Here is a 21,267-nt window from a genome sequence, read left to right as displayed (position 1 = left end):
GAAATTACCTTTTACAAAAGCGCTCGATAGATAAATCCCCAACTTCCATTTTAGAAATGAATCAAATGGAGGTGTATCAGACATTTTGCAGCGCTGATAACTTCTTTATTATTTTCTTTCCGAGATATTGCTTAAGAAGCTGTTAAAATCTTGTCCAAGTAAGAAGCTTACTATTTTGTTTTTCAAGTCAAATTATTTTCGCGCCAATGCTGCAATCTATGTCAATCTTTGAGCCCTCAGTAGCTGCCCTGTAGCGGTATTGTCCATAACAGGCTAGGTTACTATGTTTTTACAAAATGGCGATCGAAGAGTTCTTCGATAGGGAGTTACTACATCACGGGCGACGAGCGGGGATAGAAAAAACGACCCAAATACGAGTGGTCAGCGATGAAACAACTTTAATACCTCATATATAGACAGATCATTTGTAGTATCAGGAAACAATCGTGTTGTAAAGCCGAAGTGTAAACAGTTTACTTCGCTAAATAAAATGTTAAGCAATTCAAAAGTGTTGATTGTACATAAATCTTTTACTGCTTTAATAAACAATGAAGGCATCGGTGGCATCCGAAAGGTACCAAGAAGAATTAAATGTACGTTTTGTAGTTGCAGAAAACAATCGTGTTGTAAAGCCGAAATGTTACCAAGTTACACTTCGCTACTTAAAAAGTTAAGCAATTTTCCTCAAGCTTTAACTGGAACAATACTTTTAATGCTCTATTAACCAACGGAGGCATCGGGAAAGGCATTGGTGACACCGGGAAAGGCATCAAGAAGAATGATATTAACGTTATGCAACTTGTTGTGTGACGAAAAAAACGTATCTTGACTTGTTCAAAGCACTAATCACAGTTGGCTTCCTTTTCACTTGAATTTTGTATCCACAACCTAAGATGAGAAATTTAAAATTTCTATCAGCAGAACTTCTTTTACTGCATATTATATCTATTCAATCGCCCCCCAATTCACGTGGAAAAAAGGCAAGTAGGAAAACACTGAGCTTCGAGAAACAGCCATGTTAAGGCTTATGTATTTACCATTCCTTAAATATTTATAATCAAGACCACTCGTTTAGGAGACCTTTTCTCAAAAGACCACACGTGCAAATAATTCTGTTTTCCGTTCGAAATGTTTTTCTCCTATTCAATTGAACAACTGACTTAGCGTTTAAGCCGAGAAAAAAATCACAAAGTTTGAATTCTGGGATGTTGTCCACTGTTGGCTCCATCAAGTTACGATTCTGCACCATTGACGCTCGTGAAAATCTATCTTAATTGACTACCAAGGACTGTATTTCTTGTCTTGCAAATTAAGGTCTGTACATGACATTAAGTTAATCATCTGGTTCATTGTTATAGTCAGCTTTAAAATTTAAACTCTACTTGTACTGACAAGAAGCCACCCTAAGGGCAGGTGAAATGTTGCGTAAGCGTCTCCGCGAAAGGCACATCCAGACAACTTGCATGGAAAACCTGGCCATAGCTATCTCACCCAAGCCAATCCTCTCCATCGTCGTCTTTGCAAATCTTACAGACCGCGGTATTTCTCCTATAATTGAACAAAAGATATGGGACGTCAAAGAATTCAGCCACAACCTTGTATCCCACGTTGGTATGTACACAAACGAAAAAAAGTGGAATTGCGTACCTTGTCGTTTTGTACGTGGCGTCCATCAGGGCCAGTTCACTACCATATCTTTCAAGCATTCGTTGTTGCCATGGCTCTTGATGTACAAAGAGGAAGGTTTCCTTAGGAGTTCTAGGTCTTGGTTCATCTTTTTCGTTAATGACAGCGTCTCTGGTACGGTAAAAGAAGTTGCTTTTGGGAGACTTAGTTTGCCAATCTTCTATTTTTTTACCCAATGCTTCTTGGTCGTCATCGCAATACTTCACTGCAGAAATCGCCTTGGCAATGTGGTTTCGCAAGTCCTGGCGACAAAGGTAATATCGCCTATTTGTTTTCTTTGGCCTTCGTTCCTCGGGATGGCCTGAAAATAGATCCTCCCGAACATATTTATCAAGAGACCTTTGCACCTCAGAAAGGTTAGTTACATTTTGCTTTACGAGGTCGTAGATTTTGTCAACTACACGTTTATCGACGTATTGTCCTATCGTGGACGAGTCCCCAACAGGCTGGTTGACATGGGAAGAGCTTAACGGGATCTTTACGTGGAACCGAGTCGAAGTACGGAAACTAAACCCTAAGTCACTCTTCGATTTGGCATTGATTTCTTTTAGAATAGCCTTCTTAGCCATCACCAAGCTGTTATCTGATAGGAACTTTGCTTTGTCGATGAAGTAATCGTTGTACACCCGAATACATCGAATCTGCATGACTGCCGGGCAATCCAATTTTCTCGGCGAATTCTGCAAGTGTATTCTAGTTTTTCTTGCATAGTCGTGTACATTAGCGTAGTCACTCTTGCAGGTATAACTTCCTCGGGCATCCTAATTGGTACAGAAGATTTTAATACAGGTGTGTTCTACGAGAGCAAAATGAAATTACATTCTTCTCCCAGCTGCGATATCATCTGTGATTTTTACTGACTTCACTACTATTGCCAATACCCTTCCCCCTCATATTTCTTTGGGTAAATTGGTTATGAAACATATAACTTAAAACTCCTGTAACATTTTGATCCTCGTAAAAAGAAAATTAATCAGTCCATTTGAATAAGCTTAAATTCAACCTCTTGACTCTCAGTTTCCGTTATCATTTCTCGATTGACCTCTTTTTTTACTTAAAATTTGAATGTTTACTAATCCATTTACTGTAATTGTAACCAACCTTTGTGGATCCATGTATACAATGTCGAGTTTCACTGCTAGAGATTGAAAAGGGGTGGCCAAACAACTGTATGAGGACATTTCCGCGGTTGTTTTCAAGTACGGGAGGTGCTGTCAAATGAAATCAGATAGAGTTGTTAAGCAACATGCCTTATTTCCGGTTTACGTGTAACGGTGTCAATAAGAGCCAGACCTTTGACCCAAACCTTTGCACCAAAGCCACTGTTCGCTGTTTTTAAACCAAATAGACCTTTTAGGTAGAGATAAATGAATAAAAAAAATAACAACAGCAATAACAAAAAACACAAAGAAACTAAAATGAAATATAAATAGGTAGTTCAGACGCAGCATCTCGCAAATCGCGTAAGACTGCCTTTGAAGAAATTTACCATAAACTCTGAAAGACGGCGATTCTTCTCAATTAAATTATCCCTGAATTAGGAGAGTCAGGATAGGAAACCGGGATCTGTGCACTTTAAAACACTGAGAGATTATATACCTGTTTGAGAAAATCTGTTGTGGTTTTTCTCTTTTGAATGGCTTTCTGTAAGTACATAACACGTGGAGTTCAATGCCTGAAATGAAACTAACAGATCATCCATCTCTGCTCTGTTTCCCTCGAAATATCCAAAACAATAATTGCCTTCAACAGAAAAGCCATTGAGATGTTCCTTCAAAAAGTCGATCTCTAAATTTCTTAACATTGTTGGCTTTTGGTCTTCATCCATGGCAAAATCTTCCAGGAAAAGCAAACTACAGTGCGAAAACCAAGTTCCTGCCAAATTTGATTGACATTTTTGACAACCGGAAATTATGATACTTTTTTTTCGTCACGCACGTCACGCAGCTAGCTACAAACCATATATATAATTATTCTTGGCGCCTTTCCGAATGCCACTGACTCCCTCTCCGAAGCCTCCATTGTTTATTAAAGCAGTAAGAGATATGAGTTCAATCAACACTTTTGAAAAATTGCTTAAACTGTGAAATAAACTGTTAACATTTCGGCTTTACAACACGATTGTCTCTGGAACAACAAATTTTATGTCTCTATATGAAGTATAAAAGCTGTTTCACCGCTGACCGCTCATGTTTGGGTCGTTTTTTCTATCCCCGCTCGTCGCCCGTGATGTAGTAACTCCCTCTTCCGATATGTTTCAGATCTTATAATTATTAGTTTTTGAGTCAACGTCTCCACTGGGAACAAGACCCATAAGAAAAAACATTTTTTTGGACTTTTGGAGGTCGTTTGGTAGCGTGGATTCACACTTTTATGACTTCAAATAGCCTTCAATTAGAAGGTCGGCTTTCGAAGAGATCGAACAGACGTGGGCAATTGATAAAACAACCCTTGTTGTGGCTGCAGGAGAAGCTTTAGCTGACCAACATAAGCCATTTTAAGATACTTAGGGCACCAAAAAGGTTTAAAGTTTCTTCGACTGGGCAGATCGTAGCGAAATCGTAAGAGTTTGAGAACGGAGGTGAGTGATCTGGACACTCTTCTAATACATTTCAGACGAGGGCATTTTTAGTACACGCTTCCAGAAAATTACTGTGTCTGATTTTCAAAATTTTCCCACAGAAAGCCTTATGCAGCCGCCATATTTAAACTTCGTAATTTGTCTTTTATGTGCATGCTTAGCCGCCATGATGTCTTCGATTTCTAGCCATGATATCCTAGTTCTCTCAAACAATTTGTTCGTTGTAAAAGGACGAGCGAAGTTTTCAGTTCTACGACAAATATATACGCATTAAATCCCCTTGTGTCTCGTTGAAGTGTCTCATTCGAATTTAGATTTTGTGTGAAGGAAAGACCAGATTTACACACGCCATTGCAGCAAACAAACGAGCAAACTCTTACAACTTCAAAATAGAAAATTTGAATTTACTTGCAATTATTTTCCTCGCCATTTACTTCATGAGCAGCAGTAAATCTTCGCACATGAATTAATCGTCGACGAGAGTGAATAATACTTTCCGTCAGATCATTGACTGTTTTTGAAGAACACATTGTCGTGACAGTCCTTGCTAAACTAGTTTGGTTGTTTTTTCAAAAGTGTACATGCCCTTTTTGTTTCTTACGCGCTCTTCAATTAACTTGTGTCAGATTGTGACAGATACTTGTAAAAATGTTTCAAAGTTTGTTAGGAAGCCTTTTAAATCACCCTTATCTTATTCATTACGTACATGGAAATATTTTTGATGCAGCATCTCGCTTTAATTTGCATCACCTCTATTTTAACTATCATTTACCCGCTCAAATATTGTTCAATTTATGGAGGATCCTGCTGTTATTACAGCCCTAAATCATTCGGGATGTTTTGGAAGGAATTTAGTTCAGTTTAAGGAAAAAAATAAAGATGTTATTCACCAGTCTAAGTCAGTCCGTATTGGGAAAAACTGTGCCTACTGTCTTGAGTACCGCCCGAGGCCGTGGGCTGGCAAATAACATATATTTATTTGATGCTACTTCAGCAGCAACGAAACCAACTTAAACTGATTTGCACCATAAACTCCAGTGTGTCCGCGGACTCATTGTAGTTGTAGAAAACATAGTAATTTCTTTTGCCATCGAGTATGATCATGTTGGAATACATGTAATACATACTACTACTCTTTGTGGAAGCCACAAACAGCGCTAAAATACACAACTGAACAACAGCCATTTTCCTCATCAAAGAGGGGCCTCGCCTTCACTGAGAAACAGCAGCCTTGAATGACCGTGTATTTTCGTAATTTGCCGTTTTAGAGCCTTTTTTCTAATTACTTACGTTGTCAATATCTTTTAGTGGTATATTTGGTATTTTTACCTTTGTTTTGGCTTCAAAACAAGCTAAGTGCAAAAACAGAGAACAGGAAGCAGCAACTAGAGGAAAAAAAAGATATGCGAAGAGAATATTCAAGTGGAAAGTTTTCAGTGATAACGGGATGGGAAGCCAAGGAAACCAGTTGTTTATTTCCTTTTTACGGTGAATCTGAATAGATCAGAATTGAATCATGCAAAAGCTGGAAAATTTGGTAACTTGAACAGATAAGCACGGATATCTTAACCACTATTCCGATAAAGAGAAGTGATAAACTGCAAGCGAATGAAGTTAAAGAAGGGTACAAAATACATAGTTAAAAAAGTGACATCTTAACCAGCTGAAAATTAGCCAGCGATATCTGAGAAACATCCAAAAAGCAAAATCTATCTAAATTTAGGCAATTGGTCGGTAATTTTGGTAATTAATCAATTACCTTCGCTTTCAAGCAATATTTACACAAAGTTTCCCCAATTTGAATACATATGTACTTGACTTAACGTTTAAATATGTCAGTTGTCAATATATCTGATGACTCTTAAGTTCAGGAAATTTAATCAAGCCACCTCACTGTTTGTTTATCTTGAAAAATGTAGCCTCACTTTGAAAGTTTCTCATTTTGCAATCAGTGTCACCGAGTTCTTTCGATGATATGACCCCTGCGTTAATTTCAAAATCGACTTGATTAACTCGGCATTTTTACTAGGGACCAGCGTTTGCGCAGGGCACAGCAAAAGGGCAACTAAATGTCATTTTTTAAAAATAAATTAATTACCCTGCCTTCGAGACCTAGGCAGCATGATTTTTGTTTTCGTTCAGCCGCAACGAACAAACGGTTTCTTCAGTTTTGTAATGTAGCGAAAAAACAGAAAAAAACAGTATTTTTGTTACTGCCTTGAATTGTGAGTTTTGATTTGAGGTTACTGTCAACAAGATCTGGTCAAATTTCAAACTTTCATTTACTCTTTGTTTAGAGAAAACATTGAAATTAAATTTGCTGGGGAAAAAACAAACTTTTAAAACTTTCTTCAATACTTTATAAGCTTTTCAGTGATATACAGTTTTCCAAGTGTTTCTTTGAAAGTAGGGCGCGTAGAACAAAATGTTTTTTTCCAGAATTTTTCCTTGTTCCCTTACATTTCGATGTTTTCTGTGCATTTTGTTGCATATTTGTCGTCTTTACTTGAACTCCCTCGACTAGGCCACACAGTTCATAGTCATCAAGGCAGGCAAAAGAGTGCTAGTTCCTTTTTTTCCTCCTTGTTCCTCACTGGGGAAGGGATGGAAGCCAAACCCTAGATCAAAAATTAGCACATACTCCTCCAATTCCAATATTTATCACTTACACTTGAGATTTCTGTGCGAGTATTGGGAAAACTTTGATCCACTCCGTCCGTTTTCTTTTTTTTTCTTTTCCTTTTCTTGTTTAGTATTGTGTTAATAAAAATAATGTTTCCCTGATAATAGGAGAGGATTGCAATAAAAACCTAACAGCAGAAGCCATGACACCTTTCATGAGCATCGCCTTACTTGTTGCCCTGTTCTTGCTCAACTCAGATCGCATTCAGAAAGCCATTGAGATATGCAGCGAATGTTTGATTTTGCTAACTTGCACCGATCAAAACAGCAAAGACCACTTTGATTCAGCACTGCTACAATTTTACAGCGACATCTATACCATTCTTTTCAGCGCTTATCATCATATCTCTGACTACATAAGTGCGGAAAGATACGGAAGGAAACTGTTTGACTTATACAGAGAGTATGGAATTATGCTTTATAAACTTGGAGAAAGCCTAAAAGCAAAGGAATATGTTGAGAGGGCCCTTGCCATAACAACCAAAATTGGCGACAGAAGCGGAGAAGCATCATGTTATGGAAACTTGGGTACTGTGTTTGTGTCGCTTGGCCAATACGACAAGGCTGAAGAGTATCTCCAAAAAGCGCTTGTCATCACAACTGAAATTGGCAACCGAAAGGGGAACGCAACTAACTATGGAAACCTAGGTACTTTGTTTAGGTCGCTTGGCCAATACGACAAGGCTGAAGAGTATCTCCAAAAAGCGCTTGTCATCACAACTGAAATTGGCGACAGAGAAGGGGAAGCATCATGTTATGGAAACCTAGGTACTGTGTTTAGGTCGCTTGGCCAATACGACAAGGCTGAAGAGTATCTCCAAAAAGCGCTTGTCATCACAACTGAAATTGGCGACCGAAAAGGGGAGGCAACTAACTATGGAAACCTAGGTACTGTGTTTGAGTCGCTTGGCCAATACGACAAGGCTGAAGAGTATCTCCAAAAAGCACTTGTCATCACAACTGAAATTGGCGACAGAGAAGGGGAAGCATCATGTTATGGAAACCTAGGTACTGTGTTTAGGTCGCTTGGCCAATACGACAAGGCTGAAGAGTATCTCCAAAAAGCGCTTGTCATCACAACTGAAATTGGCGACAGAGAAGGGGAAGCATCATGTTATGGAAACCTAGGTACTGTGTTTGAGTCGCTTGGCCAATACGACAAGGCTGAAGAGTATCTCCAAAAAGCACTTGTCATCAAAACTGAAATTGGCGACAGAAAAGGGGAGGCAACTAACTATGGAAACCTAGGTACTTTGTTTAGGTCGCTTGGCCTATACGACAAGGCTGAAGAGTATCTCCAAAAAGCGCTTGTCATCACAACTGAAATTGGCGACAGACAAAATGAAGCATCATGTTATGGAAACCTAGGTACTGTGTTTGAGTCGCTTGGCCAATACGACAAGGCTGAAGAGTATCTCCAAAAAGCGCTTGTCATCAAAACTGAAATTGGCGACCGAAAAGGGGAGGCAACTAACTATGGAAACCTAGGTACTGTGTTTACGTCGCTTGGCCAATACAACAAGGCTGAAGAGTATCTCCAAAAAGCACTTGTCATCACAACTGAAATTGGCGACAGAGAAGGGGAAGCATCATGTTATGGAAACCTAGGTACTGTGTTTGAGTCGCTTGGCCAATACGACAAGGCTGAAGAGTATTTCCAAAAAGCGCTTGTCATCACAACTGAAATAGGCGACCGAAAAGGAGAGGCAACTAACTATGGAAACCTAGGTACTGTGTTTACGTCGCTTGGCCAATACGACAAGGCTGAAGAGTATCTCCAAAAAGCGCTTGTCATCACAACTGAAATTGGCGACAGAGAAGGGGAAGCATCATGTTATGGAAACCTAGGTACTGTGTTTAGGTCGCTTGGCCAATACGACAAGGCTGAAGAGTATTTCCAAAAAGCGCTTGTCATCACTACTGAAATAGGCGACCGAAAAGGAGAGGCAACTAACTATGGAAACCTAGGTACTGTGTTTACGTCGCTTGGCCAATACGACAAGGCTGAAGAGTATCTCCAAAAAGCGCTTGTCATCACAACTGAAATTGGCGACAGAGAAGGGGAAGCATCATGTTATGGAAACCTAGGTACTGTGTTTAGGTCGCTTGGCCAATACGACAAGGCTGAAGAGTATCTCCAAAAAGCGCTTGTCATCAAAACTGAAATTGGCGACAGAGAAGGGGAGGCAACTAACTATGGAAACCTAGGTACTGTGTTTACGTCGCTTGGCCAATACGACAAGGCTGAAGAGTATCACCAAAAAGCGCTTGTCATCAGAACTGAAATTGGCGACAGAGGAGGGGAAGCATCATGTTATGGAAACCTAGGTACTGTGTTTAGGTCGCTTGGCCAATACGACAAGGCTGAAGAGTATTTCCAAAAAGCGCTTGTCATCAAAACTGAAATTGGCGACCGAAAAGGGGAGGCAACTAACTATGGAAACCTAGGTACTGTGTTTGAGTCGCTTGGCCAATACGACAAGGCTGAAGAGTATCTCCAAAAAGCACTTGTCATCACAACTGAAATTGGCGACAGAGAAGGGGAAGCATCATGTTATGGAAACCTAGGTACTGTGTTTAGGTCGCTTGGCCAATACGACAAGGCTGAAGAGTATCTCCAAAAAGCGCTTGTCATCACAACTGAAATTGGCGACAGAGAAGGGGAAGCATCATGTTATGGAAACCTAGGTACTGTGTTTGAGTCGCTTGGCCAATACGACAAGGCTGAAGAGTATCTCCAAAAAGCACTTGTCATCAAAACTGAAATTGGCGACAGAAAAGGGGAGGCAACTAACTATGGAAACCTAGGTACTTTGTTTAGGTCGCTTGGCCTATACGACAAGGCTGAAGAGTATCTCCAAAAAGCGCTTGTCATCACAACTGAAATTGGCGACAGACAAAATGAAGCATCATGTTATGGAAACCTAGGTACTGTGTTTGAGTCGCTTGGCCAATACGACAAGGCTGAAGAGTATCTCCAAAAAGCGCTTGTCATCAAAACTGAAATTGGCGACAGAGAAGGGGAAGCATCATGTTATGGAAACCTAGGTACTGTGTTTGAGTCGCTTGGCCAATACGACAAGGCTGAAGAGTATCTCCAAAAAGCACTTGTCATCAAAACTGAAATTGGCGACAGAAAAGGGGAGGCAACTAACTATGGAAACCTAGGTACTTTGTTTAGGTCGCTTGGCCTATACGACAAGGCTGAAGAGTATCTCCAAAAAGCGCTTGTCATCACAACTGAAATTGGCGACAGACAAAATGAAGCATCATGTTATGGAAACCTAGGTACTGTGTTTGAGTCGCTTGGCCAATACGACAAGGCTGAAGAGTATCTCCAAAAAGCGCTTGTCATCACAACTGAAATTGGCGACCGAAAAGGGGAGGCAACTAACTATGGAAACCTAGGTACTGTGTTTACGTCGCTTGGCCAATACGACAAGGCTGAAGAGTATCTCCAAAAAGCGTTTGTCATCACAACTTAAATTGGCGACCGAAAAGGGGAGGCAACTAACTATGGAAACCTAGGTACTGTGTTTAGGTCGCTTGGCCAATACGACAAGGCTGAAGAGTATCTCCAAAAAGCACTTGTCATCAAAACTGAAATTGGCGACAGAGAAGGGGAAGCATCATGTTATGGAAACCTAGGTACTGTGTTTGAGTCGCTTGGCCAATACGACAAGGCTGAAGAGTATCTCCAAAAAGCGCTTCTCATCACAACTGAAATTGGCGACAGAGGAGGGGAAGCATCATGTTATGGAAACCTAGGTACTGTGTTTGAGTCGCTTGGCCAATACGACAAGGCTGAAGAGTATCTCCAAAAAGCGCTTATCATCACAACTGAAATTGGCGACCGAAAAGGGGAGGCAACTAACTATGGAAACCTAGGTACTGTGTTTAGGTCGCTTGGCCAATACGACAAGGCTGAAGAGTATCTCCAAAAAGCGCTTGTCATCAAAACTGAAATTGGCGACCGAAAAGGGGAGGCAACTAACTATGGAAACCTAGGTACTGTGTTTACGTCGCTTGGCCAATACGACAAGGCTGAAGAGTATCTCCAAAAAGCGCTTGTCATCAGAACTGAAATTGGCGACAGAGGAGGGGAAGCATCATGTTATGGAAACCTAGGTACTGTGTTTGAGTCGCTTGGCCAATACGACAAGGCTGAAGAGTATTTCCAAAAAGCGCTTGTTATTACAACTGCAATTGGCGACAGAGGAGGGGAAGCAGCAGCTCTTGGACACCTTGGAATTCTGTTTAGAACTGTTGGTGATTTTGAAGCTTCGGAAGTATGCTTGGAGAAAGCTTTATTCATATCCAGAGATATTGGAGATGGAAGAAGAGAGTTCGAGATCCTTCTAGGTTACGCCGTTTTGTATTTATATCAATATAAAATCAAAGACATCCTGTCGTGTCTTCATCTGTGCATTGAAAAGTATGAGGAGCTGAGATATTTCTTGGGCGCCAATGATCAGTTCAAAACATCATTTCTGGAGCACACAGGAATATTTCCCTACAAACTGCTTTGTACTTTGCTTTGTGGCACCGGAAATGCTCGGGATGCTATTTATGTTGAGGAGTTGGGTCGAGCTAGAGGCCTATCAGACTTAATGGCAGAGAAGTACTCGGTTGAAACGCACATCTCTGCCAATCCACAATCTTGGTTTGGCATTGAGAACATTTTAAGAAAGAAAAATAACTGTACTTGTCTGTACATTTCTTATTTTCAGAATCGTCTGCATTTGTGGATCTTGAAAACAAGTGGAGTCCTTCACTATAGAAGAGTATCACCAGAAGAGAATCTAGTTCAGGCTGGTTTACCCAAAGATTTGTCTGTGAGTCAATTTTTGGATGATAATTTCCGGAGTCTTGGTATTTTGCCCACTAAAGATTGTGAAGATCGGTCTTTAAATACGATTAAATTGCAACTTCTCTCCCCCGCGCAAAAGAGCTCAGCAAGATTGCGACTCCTGGAGGAGGACGAGGCCGAGGACGAGGACGAGAAAGTGATTTCAAGTCTATATTTGTGTTACAAAATGTTCATTGCCCCCGTTTATGATTTGCTTGATGAGCCTGAAGTCATTATTGTTCCTGACCGCAGGTTGTACAAAGTTCCCTTTGCTGCCCTGAGTGAAAGGGAAGGAGCCGAATACTTGTCAGAGACTCATAAGATCCGTATCATTCCTTCGTTGACAACACTCAAGAACATTCAAGATAGACCAGAGGACTATCACAGCGACACTGGTGCCTTGGTAATAGGCAATCCCAAGGTTAATTGGCTGCAACCATTGCCAGCTGCAAGAAAGGAAGCGGAGATGGTCGGACGACTGGTGGGTGTTCCGCCTCTAGTTGAAGAGCAAGCAACGAAGCAGGCGGTACTTGATCGGATAAGTTCAGTGAGCTTGATACATTTTGCTGCCCATGGTAACGCGGAAAGGGGAGAAATTGCACTCTCCCCCATTCCTACTCCCAACAGTCAAAACGCTATCCCACCGAAGGAAGCTTACATGTTGACGATGGCTGATGTCTCACGAGTGAAAGTCAGAGCTAAACTGGTGGTACTTAGCTGCTGTCACAGTGGAAGTGGAGAGATAAGAGCCGAAGGAGTTATAGGAATTGCCCGTGCGTTCTTAGGATCTGGTGCTCGCTCGGTATTGGTTGCGCTGTGGGCCATTCCAGACTCAGCAACAGAGAAGCTGATGAGTCGGTTCTACGAACACCTCATTGAAGGAGAAAGTGCCAGTGAATCCCTTCATCAGGCCATGAAGTGGATGAGAAAAAACGGCTTGAACCAAATTTCTGAGTGGGCTTCGTTTACGCTGATTGGAGATGATGTGAGACTCGAGTTTGACAAGCAGAGGTAAGACTCCGTGAGAACAGGTATTTCATAAATTAAAGTTAAATTAGATGTGAAGTTGGCTATGACTTACTGGTCGTTGACTGGATGGGGATCCTTTGTTACCTTGAGCATCAGGCTAGTTTAATGTATATATATATGTACATAAATATAAATATATATATATATATATATATACGAAGTTCTGGAGAAGTGGATGAGAAAAAACGGCTTGAACAATAATATTATATAATATATATAAATTATAATAATATTATATATATGTACATAAATATAAATGTATACATATACTGTTGTTTCTATCTCCACTCTCTGGTGTAAAGTAAAGAATCTCACAGATGCCTCTCTACCAATGAGATACATATTATTTTCATATATCGTGCTTGGTGTAATTGTGTTTGCTTTATATCCAAAATATTAATTGAGGTAATAATAAATTGGGTTATTTCAAATTTTTTCTTGCAGGAAAAAAGACCCCGATAGAGTAAATAATGACAAGTACTCGAAGGGTACAGAGTTAAAAGACTTTTAGATGGATAAACTAAATAGAAATAAGTAGAGAAAATACTCTATCCGGTATTTCATCGACATTAAAAAAAAAGAGCTATCCCAGGTTAGGGGAGAGTTATTCCAATTTTTGGTGCTTTCTTTTCTAATATTCTTAGAAGGAGGTAATGGTTATGTACTCAACAATTTTGAGTTAGATCTCTGAAATATGGAAGAAATCCTGTCTTGGAATAAAGAGTTCATTTGTTGTAGAATAAGTTGATTCGTAACACCCTGTATGTAAGGAATAACAGCAAAACCAGTTGCTGGTTCCCTTTCATCAAGAGCGTTACTATTTGTAACTGGTTTTTGGCAGTTACGGAGAAAATTTTTGTCGCGATATTGCTGTTTGTCCATAACTACAACACAATTACCCTTGTCAGCAGATAATAAGAGCCGGTCCGGATTTTTTGAGGGCTATAAGCGCATTGAAAACATCCTTTTAAATGTTTTTGGGAGGAGGTTTAGATCGTGACGATGGCGGTTTGCTTCCTGACGCCTATTTACACCTCGTCAGAAAAATTAGTGATCATATAAAAGGACCTCTTGTTACAGCGTCTAGATCACCCCTGATGAAGGCACTAGACGAGAGTGTCGAAACGTTGGGTCTGTTCTTCGGGTACATACATTAAATCTACAAACCAGAGTAGCATCAAACTATGTCTGATTGACCACCTGGTTGCCGTGTGAACTATAATGTATTAGATAAGAAGGCATTTGTTTACCTTGGCTACTTTGATCACTGAACCAGTCGGCCTACAGTTGATGAAGTTCGAGATCTTTTGGTCGGTAACGGTCCATGGAAGCGCGCTTGGCTGTCATCTTCAGATCGCCTGATGTCCTGCTGATTGCGCCACTTCCGAACTATTGATTCAGAAATTCCGTATTCCCTCGCTTTCCCTCGATTGTTGTTAACAGCTTCAGCTTCAACTACGATTTTCAACTTGAAGTTGAGATCGTAAGGATGACGGCGAGTGTTTGGCATGATTGTGCTGAGAAAGTAAATTTGCGACTACTGATTGTTTTGATCGAATTGTTTTTATACTTTAAAACCATGTTTCCCGAGAGGGAAGGCTGAAAATTAATATGTACCGATAGGTACCGGTAGTCACATCATTAAATGTGTGACTTTTTTTGCCTTTTGTTTATCACTGTGATTAAATTTGTGACATTTTGCTTTTGTTTAATCAAGGCTTTTGTTTGTGAGCGTGGTCGCGTGTGCGACAATTCTGCTTTTATTAATTAACGGTAAAATAAAATCAATACGCGACTTTTTCGCTTTTTTGTAAGTTTATGAAAGAATTTACAATAAACTTGACCGATCTTTACTTCCCAAACAACGATGCACCTTATAACCGAGAATTTTAGCGATATTTTCAGGTTGAAAACATGCAATGATGAAGTTGCCGGATTGGGGGTGCGTCTTATAGCCGACTGCGCCTTATAACCGAATAACTACAGTATTGTGGAGGTAATTACCAGCACTGATCTAGTTCTTACCTGTTCTGCACTTTTCCATGGGGACCGTTTCCTGTGAAACGATCATAATCCATGTATTTTTGTTTTGAAAGGCACCAATTTTAAAACTAGAAAGTTTAGTCCAATTGCAATGTAATGAATCACTTGCTAACTTTACTTGCTCGAATTCTACTGAGGAATATTGGCCATCCGTTGTTTTTGTAAGGAACTCAGGAAAACGTTCTCTTGTGTGGCCCTCAGGCTTGGTAAGAAGTTATCATTTGCAGTTATGGCTGGATTAATCTGCTGCAAATTTACATTTATAAAATGAATGAGAGACAGTTGATTTTCATCATATTTTATATTTTTAATAAGGTTGACGTGGTGAGCATGGTCACCACATCCACACCTCATTGAAAGAGAAAGTGCCAGTGAATCCCTTCATCAGGCCATGAAGTGGATGAGAAAAAACGGCTTGAACCAAATTTCTGAGTGGGCTTCGTTTACGCTGATTGGAGATGATGTGGTACTCGAGTTTGACAAGCAGAGGTAAGACTCCGTGAGAACAGGTATTTCATAAATTAAAGTTAAATTAGATGTGAAGATGGCTATGACTTACTGGTCGTTGTCTGGATGGGGATCATTTGTTACCTTGAGCATCAGGTAACATAAATATACATAAATATACATAAATAGAAATATATATATATATATATATATGACTATACACACACTTTTTTTTCCTTTTTGAAGAGTTACTATCCCGCTCTCTGGTATAAAAGATAAAGTATAGAATCTCACAGATGCCTCTCTACCAATGAGATACAAGTAATAGCCAGTTATTTGTATATGTTGTTGCTTGGTGTAATTGTGTTTGCTTTATATCCAAAATGTTAATTGAGGTAATAATTAATTGGGTTATTTCAAATTTTTTCTTGCAGGAAAAAAGACCCCGATAGAGTAAATAATGACAAGTACTCGAAGGGAACAGAGTTAAAAGACTTTTAGATGGATAAATTATTAAAAATAAGTAGAGAAAATACTCTATCCGGTACTTCATCGAGATTCAAAAAAAAGAGCTATCCCAGGTTAGGGGAGATCTATTCCAATTTTTGGTGCTTTCTTTACTAATATTCTCAGGAGGAGGTAATGGTTATTTACTCAACATTTTTTTTGTTTTTCAAGCCTTTTGTAAGGAGTGGCATGGCATACACATGGCCATAAAACATTAAAGTATATCCTGACCAGAACTGATCTTTGGAGACAGAAATTTAAAATCGCTTGCGGATGGCGGGAGTGTCATGCGGGCATGTCAATACTTCAATTTTTAACTGGTCACTTGCCTCTTGTGCTATAGACCCTGCGCGAAGCAGCGAAAATATGGAAGTAATCCTGTCTTGGGATATAGAGTTCATCTGTTGTAGAATAAGTTAATTCGTAACACCCTGTAATAACAGCAAAACTAGTCGCTGGTTCCCTTTCATCAAGAGCGTTACTATTTGTAACTGGATTTTGGCAGTTACGTCCTTAACGTTCTATTAGAAATACATAACACTATACGTTCCAGTGGGTACTAAAGTATGTTTTTAGTTCAAAACATGCGTATCGCCAATGCATATTAACTTAAGTCTTTTAGAAGGTTTTTGAGCAACTTTAACGTTGTGGCTGAAATCCGCAAATTCGCAGGAATTTTTGACAGTGTAATCAGTATTCCCAACAATAGGCGACAAAATTCTCGCAAGATAACCAGAAATTGCATAAGTCGGTTGCATTTCCGGTTAAACAGAGTAAGTTGTATCATTTTTGGAGGCTAAAATCCATCGCTAGTCAGAAAAGAGTGACGTGCTCAATCGAAATACAGTCAATACAAATCACACCCGCTAGAAAATGAATTGTTCACGACGACAATGAGTCGATTGTCACGCAAAGATAAGTTACCGTTGAAAGAAAGAAACCAAGGTTTTACTGTGATCAATCTTGTTATGTAAATCAAACTTTTCAAAGAGTCTACACTTATAAGCTTGACGTTCTCCATTAAAAATAGAATAACACTTTTCATTCTTCATGTTCAATTACATCATGAGTGATAAAAGAGTGCCAAATATTTTCCCATCCGACCCAACCAAACGCAGTCAATAAGCAGTTTATCATATGAGCACTAACTCTTAAAAATTTCAACCCGAGTAGGATGCAATAGAAGGGCATACAAGCACAAATCTTCTTTTTGTCTGTTTAAGTGCCAGAGTATCGCATAAGAAGATTCATGACACTGCGCGCCCACGAAGAGAGATGTTTTAGTTTTCTCAGAGGAACTAAAACTCTCTTAAATTCAATGTTATTGCATACATAGTATAATTGTACTTTTCTGTTGATCGGATGCTTCATATCTCCACCGTTATATGGCTTTCTTCAAACCTTTATGGTTTCATACAACATATTTCAACCTCATTAACTTAGATTGTTCAGCATTGTTTAATTTGAGAAACTGATGGTTTCCACAATCACGCGTCAAAAACTAAAACCAATTCTATATTAAGACATATTTATCATGCAGAATGTCCTTTACTAATGTCAGCAGAGGCGGCCCAAGCTCACATCTCGAGATTAGGCAAACGATTAATTCATGAAAGCGTCACGCGTTGTGTGACTCGGTGTTAAGTTACGAGAGTTGTACACTTTAAAAGGTGTGGTGTGGTGAACCACATATGGTCGATTCGAAGCTATAAAAGTGTGACGTGCAAAACCGAATTAGATTCGCTGCGGAGTAAACTGCTGATCGGTTTTCCAAATCAGTTCATGAAAAGTTGATTATCGCGCACAGATAGCTTACCGTCTAAAGAAAGAAGCTTTAGTTTTACTGGTAGGGATCTTGTAATGAAATTCTAATTTTCGAAACGGATGGACACAGAAGCTTGACGTTTCCTGTTAAAAAGGAATGAAATATGTTATTTTTACATGTTCAATTCCATCATTGGTCATTAAAGTGTGACGTACAAAACCGAAATTCGTTCACTTGAGTTGGGACGCTCAAATCCTCTGAGCAAATGCTAACTCGCTCTCCATATCTCCCTCTCATTAATTCTCCCTTAGTATTCGATTTCCGTTTTGAATTTTCGAAAGTCGCATGAAAACTGGGCAGTTTAACTCTCACTACATGATCTTCTGCAAGATTGGAGATATATTTCTTATTGGTATTAACATTTTGTGAAATGACAATCATTAGTTCACGTCTCGTACATAATAAATCGCTCCAGGGAAAAAAAACATACCATTTTGATCCTTTACTTGATCGTATTTGATAATTGATCAGTTCCTATTCTCAGTGACTTTGTTAAATACTTTTGATCACAGTTTTCATTTTTCCTAATCACAAATTGGTAGCAACAATGTTTGATAGAGGGTCTTAATAAGATTTTTGTGAGCCGTTAGGCGTAAAACTTGACAAATTTTAACCTTAGCTCGTAAAAGAGTTAACGGTAAAAACATTTCTAGTGGCAACAATGGAAAGATATTAACTGTTAGCCGTAAAAGCCATGCCAACACTCTTTTACGACCCTCTTGATACTTAGAGGGGGCATGCAAGGGGTTCATCGGGAGATTTTGCCCCCTATCCCACAATTCACGATAGTAAAGCATTCTGGCCAGAATGCCCTTAAATTCAAATTTGACACAACCAAAAACCCCCACCCCTCCCATTTGAAAAATGTTCCCAACGCCTCAGATTCTAATAAATAGAAAACAACTTGTGAAATATCTATAGTGTCAGCTGCATACGATAGCAAAAAATTACGGTAGGAATCTTTTTATTGTCAGTTACTTACCACTGATCTAAGACGTCATATACTTCAAGAGGGTCTCAATGGGATTAACCGATAGCCATGAAACGGCCACAAAAAAATCTAACCGTTAAGCGTACAAATCGTCAAATTTTAACCTTTATTCGTAAAAAAAATTAAACCTCAAAAAAAATTTCTGGTAACAAATTATGAATTGAGTTGTTAAAAATTTCTGGTAACAACTCATGGAATGATGTTAACCGTTACTAGTAAAATGGCCAAAATTTTAACCGTTAGCCGTAAAAGCCATCACCCCATTGAGACCCTCCCTCTACTACAGTGAGCCCATAATTCTCAAATGTGACTTGTTTGGCTTTGACCGTGTAGCCTTGGAAAACGAAATTTCCACGAATTTGGAGAAATCAGGTGATGTTGACATAAATACTAAATTAAACGGGAAGCAAGCTTGTCAAGCTGGCAATTGTTTGTTATTTTTCAAAGACAAGGAAGAACCTAAGCCATATATCATTTTTATCATTCAAATGATCGCTGGGTGTTAGTGCCCTCTAGTTGCAAGTTTCTTGCGCTTGTCTGAGGTAAAGAGGAAACAAAAAGGTTGAACAGCGCGAATTGCCGTTGGGAGTTTTCAGGAAAGTCCCTTCCGGATGCGCGGATCTTACAACGTAACTGTAGTGAAGTCCATTTCCCCCACCTCTCTCCCCTCCTCAAAAAAAAATATAACTATTAAGTATAACTATTGATTATTACTGAAAGTCAAGCTACCTCCTCATTTACTTGTTGTCATATTTCAGTCATTGGATTAACGCCTTCAAAGGTAAGACCAGTGATGTGGTTATGTTCGAGCAAAATACCGATCCATTCCGTCCGTTTTCTTTTTTTTTTTTTATCTAGTATATCAGTTACTATTTTTGTCTTCGATCATGCAAATTACACCCGCAAGAAAATGAAAAGTTCATGTGTACAGTGGGTCAGTTTTCACGCACAGATAGCTTACTGTTTAAAGACAGAAGCTTTAGTTGTCGCTCAATCTTATCGATCTCGTGATGCAAATCTTAACGTACTAAAAGGCATGAATACTGAAGCCTGACGTTTTCGGATAAACAAAGTAAGATGTGTCATTTTTGGATGCTCAAATCCATCATTAGTTAGAATAGTGTGACGTGCCAAACCAAAATAAAGTCACTAAGTTTTTTTGGGATTTTTGGTTTCGATCATGCAAATCACACCCGCTAGAAAATGAAAAGTTCACGAAGACAATGAGTCCATTATCACGCAAAGATAGCTTAGCGTTAAAAAAAAGAAACTTAGGTTGTGGTGTGATCTATCTTGAGATGAAAATCAAACCCTTCAAAGGGGTAAACACTAAAGGCTGACATTTCCTATTAAAAAAAGAATAACTCTCCTCATTTTCCATGTTCAACTACATCATGAGCGATAAAAGTGTGACGTACAAAACCGACATACTGCGTTCTTATTGATTGAGTGGAAGGGCCGGAAGGAAAATTAGGTCGATAAGCATTTTAACATATGACCACTAACCGTTTTCAATATGCAATTTTATTTCGAGTAGCCTAGAGGGGGGACGATAATAACCTAAAAAACACACGAAAACTAAATACCTAACACACTCTGACAGCGGAAGTTGAAGGTTGAGAAAAGTCCTGAGTGTAATTCATTATTTTTATTGTTTCATTTTCAAAGCATCAGCCACATTGTCAACATCTTGGTTAGCGCGATTGAAAATCTTTCCTAGTCACTCGATTTTTATCAGCTTTAGTTATTTCGTAACTGTAGAGAGATAAGGCTGTTATGGCAGAGCCCACTAGCCGCTTTTTCGAGCTTTGTTTTTGCAATATGTAGTTATGTCTTGTTTCGAGCGTTAGCCCTTCATTAAAGCGGTTGATGGCGCGATTGAATCGCCACCACATCTGTAGCTTTATACAGTATAATTTATCCTCATCAACTAATGTTATTGAGTATCGTTCAATTTGAGAAATTGATGATCATAAAACTAAAATCAGACCTCTATTTATGTTGTGGACTGTCCCTCGCTGAAGGAAATCCGTGGTGCTTGATCACGTGGTTTTCCAGTGGCTACGACTCTACATCAGCTATCAACTTGAATCTGTTTAGGAGGGTTGAACGAACGATTCAGAGATCGCGCTAGATTCGAAATGCCATATTTCTACTTGTACACAAGCGTTTCATTGCCGAGATACCCTTCTCTTAAACCTTTGGATACTAACGGCGGTTTCTACGGTAAATATTTTTTCTAAAGCCGTAATCTGTTTTTTTTCCGTTTAAGCGCCAGAGTCTCGCACAGGAAGATAAGTTGTGAGGCTGCGCGCTCACGGAGAGAGATGGTTTAATTTTCTCAGAGGAGTGAAACTTTCTTAAATTCACTGTTATTGCATTCATAGTATAAGCGTACCTTACCGTTGAACGGATACTTTATATCTCCACCGTTAAAGTTCTTTCTTCAAACCGTTAAGGTTTTATACAATATATTTCAACCTCAGTAGTTAAGATATTGTTAGGCATTGTTTAATTTGAGAAACTTATGGTTTCAGCGATCACGTGATCAAAAACTAACATCAATCCCATATTAAGACATATTCATAATGCAGAATGAACTTTACTGATCAGTGTCGGCAGAGGTG

At 39.3% G+C, this 21,267-nt stretch overlaps 1 long non-coding RNA gene across 1 annotated transcript; it reads right to left on the bottom strand.

The window, feature by feature from the left end:
• Window positions 1-387: 387 nt before the first annotated feature.
• LOC131789199 (uncharacterized) lies at window positions 388-2,052 on the bottom strand. The gene is made up of 3 exons (XR_010716748.1): window positions 1,648-2,052; window positions 1,383-1,548; window positions 388-888 (listed from the first exon to the last, which is right to left on the bottom strand). It is a non-coding gene; the product is annotated as an uncharacterized lncRNA (long non-coding RNA).
• Between the last annotated feature and the right edge of the window lie 19,215 nt (window positions 2,053-21,267).

The sequence above is a fragment of the Pocillopora verrucosa genome, chromosome 2 (assembly GCF_036669915.1).
Source record: "Pocillopora verrucosa isolate sample1 chromosome 2, ASM3666991v2, whole genome shotgun sequence".
In the NCBI taxonomy this organism is placed as follows: Eukaryota; Metazoa; Cnidaria; class Anthozoa; order Scleractinia; family Pocilloporidae; genus Pocillopora; species Pocillopora verrucosa.
Note: the sequence above shows the minus strand (reverse complement) of the source record. Positions and strands in the feature narration are given on the sequence as shown.